The sequence below is a fragment of the Felis catus genome, chromosome E2, assembly GCF_018350175.1.
Source record: "Felis catus isolate Fca126 chromosome E2, F.catus_Fca126_mat1.0, whole genome shotgun sequence".
Taxonomy (NCBI): Eukaryota; Metazoa; Chordata; class Mammalia; order Carnivora; family Felidae; genus Felis; species Felis catus.
This window is the reverse complement of record NC_058382.1, coordinates 15,002,251-15,008,406: the sequence shown is the minus strand read 5'-3', so window position 1 is coordinate 15,008,406 and position 6,156 is coordinate 15,002,251.

Genomic DNA, 6,156 nt, shown 5'->3' with positions numbered 1-6,156 from the left:
GCGGGGAGGACGCGCAGCCCCCGCGCTCGGGGACCCGGGGGCCCGCCCCTTGGAGAGCTTACACTCCCCGTCCACCCCCCTCCCCACACCACGCGCGTCCCTGCTGCCAAGCGCCCGGCGATCTGATACCAGGTCCCGGTCCCCCCCCCACCCCCCCAGCCACCTCCTCCCAGCGAGGTCCACCTCCCCAAGAGCCTCCGTCGCGGGAATGGTTCCAGCTGCTTCCTCCCCCCCAAATCTTGTTGCCTCCTCGTTCCGGCCTCCTTGCCTACAGCCGCCTCCGCCATTCAAAACGTCTCTCCCGCCATCTGGCCAGTGCTGTAAATGGCTTAGCTGTGACTCCGACCCTGGGCCTGGTTTTGAAACATTGGATCAAGTTCCTATCCCCAGGGATTCTCTCGCATTTACACTGCGTCCCCAGCGTAGAGTCTCAGAAGCCCGGCTTGTGCTTGAGGAGGACCTCTCTGCCACGCGTACTTCTCTGCGGCCACGACAGCCCGCGTGCCCCCCACTTTGGAAACCTGCCCCCTTCCCTGAAAACCACTGAAACATCCGAGGTTCAGTAGCAGCAAGGATGGGACCACGACCCATTTCTCTCTTGACCTCCTGGGCAGTCACTTTCCTTCCGATCGCCCTAGATCGCCCAAGGGACCTCAAATGACTGACCTGAGACATCCTAGAGCCAGACTTCGGAACGCCAGGCCTTCCTCCCGCTAGCAAACCATTGCTGGTCCCAGTTCCCCCAGAGCTGGCTCACAGCAAGCACTGTGCTAAAAGCTTTATATGCATGACCCCAAAGACGCCCCTCGTGAGAAACTGAGGCCCAGAGTTAGGTGGTCTATGCACGCGTTGCAAGTCCCTTGTTTGGGGGTCACATAACAGGCAAGGGTTGGAGCTTGGGTTCCCCAGGCCCCCTCTGCTAGAAGCCTCAGCGAGGCACCACAGCGCCATCGTGAGGATGGCGCGGATCCTGCGCGTGTAGCGCTCAATAAATGTGACCTCTTATTGTACCAACCGCCTCACCAAGCATTTCTACTGTACTCAAACACTTTTAGTATCGATCCACACACGGTCCCTTACTTAAAGGGCTTAGGCTATGGTTGGAGTCCGGACTTTTTTTTTTTTTTTTTAACGATTATACCATATCCGGGGTTCTGCGGTATTCCCCGCAGGGGCTGGTGGGTGCTCCACGTCACGTGATACTTCTGTTTCAAAGCGTATAGAGAGGGGAAGACACACTAAGTGGAATAGAAGTTGTAAATAACCTGTTGTCAGTTTAGTCACGTCTTCCTGCTTGAAGAGTTTGGGGGCCCAATTCCTGAAGAAGGTTCGTTTGTGCATAAGAGATTGTGGTGGTGAGTTTTTACATGGATACCATTATTAAGCACCTACTGTGAACCAGGTACAGACTACATAGATTGTGCAAGTTCACAGGCACTGCACAGTTTATTTCAACAAAGAATGCGGTTTATTACAGATAAATTAGAAAAAACACAGAGGGTCCCCAGTAAAAGGATCATCAAAGGATGCTAAAAATCATTGGTAAAATGTTGCAGAACAGTCCAGAATTATTACCCAACAGATGACTTATGCACTACAAAGGGGGAAAATGTACCTGCCCACCCTCAACCAAATGATCAGACAAATCTGCAACAGTGGGACAGTAAGACATCAAGTATCTCTTTTTGGTTTTTCATTTTTTAAATGCTTATTTATTTTTGAGAAAGAGAGAGAGACAGAGCATGAGCAGGGAGGGGCAGAGAGAGAGGGAGACACAGATTCCGAAGCAGGCTCCAGGCTCTGAGCCGTCAGCCCAGAGCCCAACGAGGAGCTCGAACTCATGAACCTCTAGATCATGACCTGAGCCAAAGTCGAGATCATGACCTGAGCCGACCTGAGCCGAAGTCAGACGCTTAACCGACTGACCCCCCCAGGCGCCCCGACATCAAGTATCTCTTGATGTGGCGCTATAGGAAGTACACAAAATTGGGGCTCCCAGGGGGCTCAGTCACTTAAGCTTTCCACTCTTGATTTTGGCTCAGGTCATGATCTCACGGTTTGTGGGTTCCAGGCCTTTGTCAGGCACTGCACTGACAGCTCAGAGACTGCTTGGGATTCTTTCTCTCCCTCTCTCTCTCTCTCTCTGCCCCTCCCCTGCTTGAGCACCCCCCCCCCCCCCGCAAAAAATAAACAAATAAACTTAGAAAAAAAAAAAAGCACACAAAATTATCCATGCAGAATTCTTGTGGAAAAAAAAAATAGTAAGTTAACCCTGCATTTAATAACAAGGAAACAACCAGACATGGAAAACGGGGAATATATACCAGGTAACTGGTCCGTACTTTTCAAAAAAGTCAACATGACAAACCAAAAAAGACACCAGAGAGACATCACCCGAACACGGTGTATGCACCCTGACTGGATCCTGTCTGGTGAGGCTTGCTTGTTCCTTGTCAATCTCAGAAGAGGGACAAGGCTAGCGTCTGTAGGTGATGGGGGGGGGGGGTGTTTCCTGCTATAAATGCTGGCCCGTTTCCCTCCAGGCCTCTGCCCTGAGTTGGAGCATGAATGGAAGCTTTGTGTCTGCGTGTGGGCCTTGCGTTCGGGCTGGCCCCACATGTGGGGGCGAGAGGCCAGGAGCCCCACTTTTGGTTGCCCCTCCCACCCTCCACGAGCACCAGAATAGGACCGGCTTTTTTCAGAAGCCAGCACCCACCCTAGTTAGCATCTCGGGCTGTCAGAGAGCTGGACCTCTTTGGGGAACCGCCCTCTGGCTCTGCTTTCCCTGCATGTGAATGTTGGTAGTCGGGTAGAAGGGGGCAAGACGGGGTACAGAAAGCATGGACAGACTATCATCTGAGCCTGTCTGTCTTGGCTACGTTTTCTCACTCTCGTCTGCTCTCTATTACCCTGGTGGCGCTGGGCTCCCTCTCCCCTGCAGCCCTTTCCTGAATGCAGTGACCTCCTCACGCCATTCGTGTCCCCAAGCCTCTACCTGATCTGTCTACCAGGAATGTGTTAGGATCTCTCGTGTGTGGATGGTGTCCGTGGGGCCGAATAATGACCCCCTAAAGACCTAATCATGCCCTAGTCCTTGGGACTTGTGAACGTCACCTTCCAGGCACAAGGGATTTTGCAGATGTGATTGAGCTGAGGATCCTGAGATGGGGAGGTGGCCCTGGGTTACCCGGCTGGGAGTAAAGCCCAGGAGTGAAGGTGGCCTCTAGAAGCTGGAAAAGGCAAAGACGCGGCTCTCCACCCAGTGCCTCCGGAAGGGACCAGCCCCGCCAACGCCTTGACTTTAGCCCGGTGGAAGTGGTGTCGGACTTCCAACCCCCGGAAATGTACAAGAAGAAATTTCGTAGTTTTAAGCCACTAAAGCTATTGGCGATTTCTTGCAGAGGCTGCGGGAAATGAATACAGCTTTCAAGCCCCAGCCCATCGCCACTGTCGGTTGATTTCCCTTTTTATGCACTTACTTGATACAAATGAGGGTGTGTTAAGCATCTGATTACTGAGTGATCCGAGGGGGTCACTTCGTGGTCTCACCGTGTGGTCAGTGCCCTTGTGGGTGAGGGTCGAAATGGACAAGGCGGGAGTCACAGACGGGCGGCTCTGGGGGCATCAGGCCTGCGAGTAGGTTTTGTTCAGCTCCAGTGTTTTTAAGCTTCTCGTAGTATTCGTTTTGACCAGGATGATATATTTGCGTTGTATAAAATTTGAAATGTATTAAAGAGGTTTCCAGTGCTAATTTCTCTTCTGCCACTGCCCTCAGCTACCCCCAGTTTTCCCCTGGATGCTGAGATTCTCATGCAGAGATTTTTTTCTATACATATACAAGGAATTTCACATACACACCCTGTAAACAAACAACAACATACCGTATACTCCGACACTTGGCATTTATCATTGAACAGTTTCGTGGTCTTTCAATATCACTGTGTAGAGAGCTTCTTTTTTTTGTTTTTGGTAACAGCCACATAGATCTCCATTGCATGGATGTACCTGATATTTTTCTCTTGTCCCTTATTGACAGAAATATAGGGCGTTTCCAATATTTCATTATTACAAACAGTGCTACCAAACCCAGTGTGTGTCATCCAATATCTTTATGATCAATTCTACTATATCAAACAGTGTACATTTCTAGAAATAGAACCACCAGATCCAGAGGTATGTACATGGTTATAATTTGTATTTTATTTATTTGTTTATTAATGTTTTTTAATGTTTTATTTAATTTTGAGAGAGAGAGAGAGACAGGGACAGAGCGTGAGCGGGGGAGGGACAGAGAGAGGGAGACACAGAATCCCAAACAGGCTCCAGGCTCTGAGCCGTCAGCACAGAGCCTGACGCGGGGCTCGAACTCACCAACCGCAAGATCATTATGTGAGCCGAGGTCGGATGCTTCACAGACTAAGCCACACGGGTGGCCTTATTCATTTTATTTTATTTATTTTTTGTTGATTTTTGAAAGAGAGAGTGTGTGTGTGTTCGAGAGCAGGGGAGGGGCAGAGAGAGAGGGAGAGGGAGACAGAGAATCTGAAGCTGGCTCTGGGCTGACAGCAGAGAGCCCCATGTGGGGCTGGAACTCACACGAGCTGTGAGATCATGACCTGAGCCAAAGTCAGACCCTCAACCAACTGAGCCACTCAGTGCCCCAAGGCTATAATTTTTAAAAGGCAGAAATAGGGGGGCCTGGGTGGCTCAGTCAGTTAAGCATCTGACTTCAGCTCAGGTCACGACTCAGGATTCGTGAGTTCGAGCCCCGTGTAACCAACCACCCAAGTCAAGAAATAGAACATTTCCAGGGGCGCCTGGGTGGTTCAGCCAGTTAAGTGTCTGACTTCGGCTCAGGTCATGATCTCCCAGTTCGAGAGTTCGATCCCCGCATCGGGCTCTGTGCTAATAGCTCGGAGCCTGGGACCTGCTCTGGATTCTGTGTCTCCCTCTCTCTGCCCCTCCCCCACTCACACTCCGTCTCTCTCTCTCTCTCTCTCTCTCTCTCTCTCTCAAAAATAAATAAACATTAAAAAACGTTTTTAAAGGCCCAATAGCAGTGTTGCTGAGGTTGTGGAGAAACGGAAACCCTCATACGCTAATCATGCTGGTGGGAATGTAAGATGGTGGGGATGCTTTGAAAAACAGTCTGGTAGTCCCTCAAAAAGTTGAACGCAGAATTGCCATGTGACCTGCAATTCTCCTCCTAGGTATATACTGAAGAGAGTGGAAAACTTCCGTCCACACGAAAACACATACACAAATGTTCGTAGCGAGATTATTCATAATGGCCCAAGGTGGAAATGACGGCCACGTCCATAACGTTGCCACAACGTCCTGGCAGAATGAAGAAGTATAATGTGGGGGGGGGGGGGCACACGGTGGAATCACCGGAGTGGATTATTCGCCCGGAACAGGGAAGGCAGTACCGATCCATGCTACAACATGGATGAACCTTGAAAGCACATGGCAAGTGAAAAGGGCCAGACGCAAAAGACCACGTGTTGTATCGATTCTCTTTATGTGGAATGACCAGAAGAGGCAAATTCATGGACACAGAAAGTAGATTAGTGGTTGCCAGGGGCTGGGGGATTGGCGAGCATGAGGTGATAGAATGTTCCGGAACTGGTGTTGGTAATTACCCAACGTTGTCAGGGTACTAGAAACCAGTAGGTCATCCCCTTTTATTCTTTTTCTTTCTTTCTTCCTTTTTTTATTGAGAGAGAGAGAGAGAGCAGGGTAGAGGGACAGAGGGAGAGAGAGAGAATTTTAAGCGGGCTCCATACTCAGCACGGAGCCTGACGCGGGGCTTGATCCCACAACCCTGGGATCGTGACCCAAGCTGAGATCAAGAGTCCGATGCTCAACTGACTGAGTCACCCAGGTGCCCCTGAGTCATACACTTTTAGATGATGACATTTTTTTTTGTTATGTGAATTATAAAAAAAAGTGATGCTTACAGTATGTGCATAAAATATTGTTAGCTGCTGCAAAATTACCCATTCCCGACCAGTAATGCATGTGAGCAGCCATTTTTTGTTTTTGTTCTTTTTTTTTATTTTTAAATTTTTTTTTAACGTTTATTTATTTTTGAGACAGAGAAAGACAGAGCATGAACGGGGGAGGGGCAGAGAGAGAGGGAGACACAGAATTTGA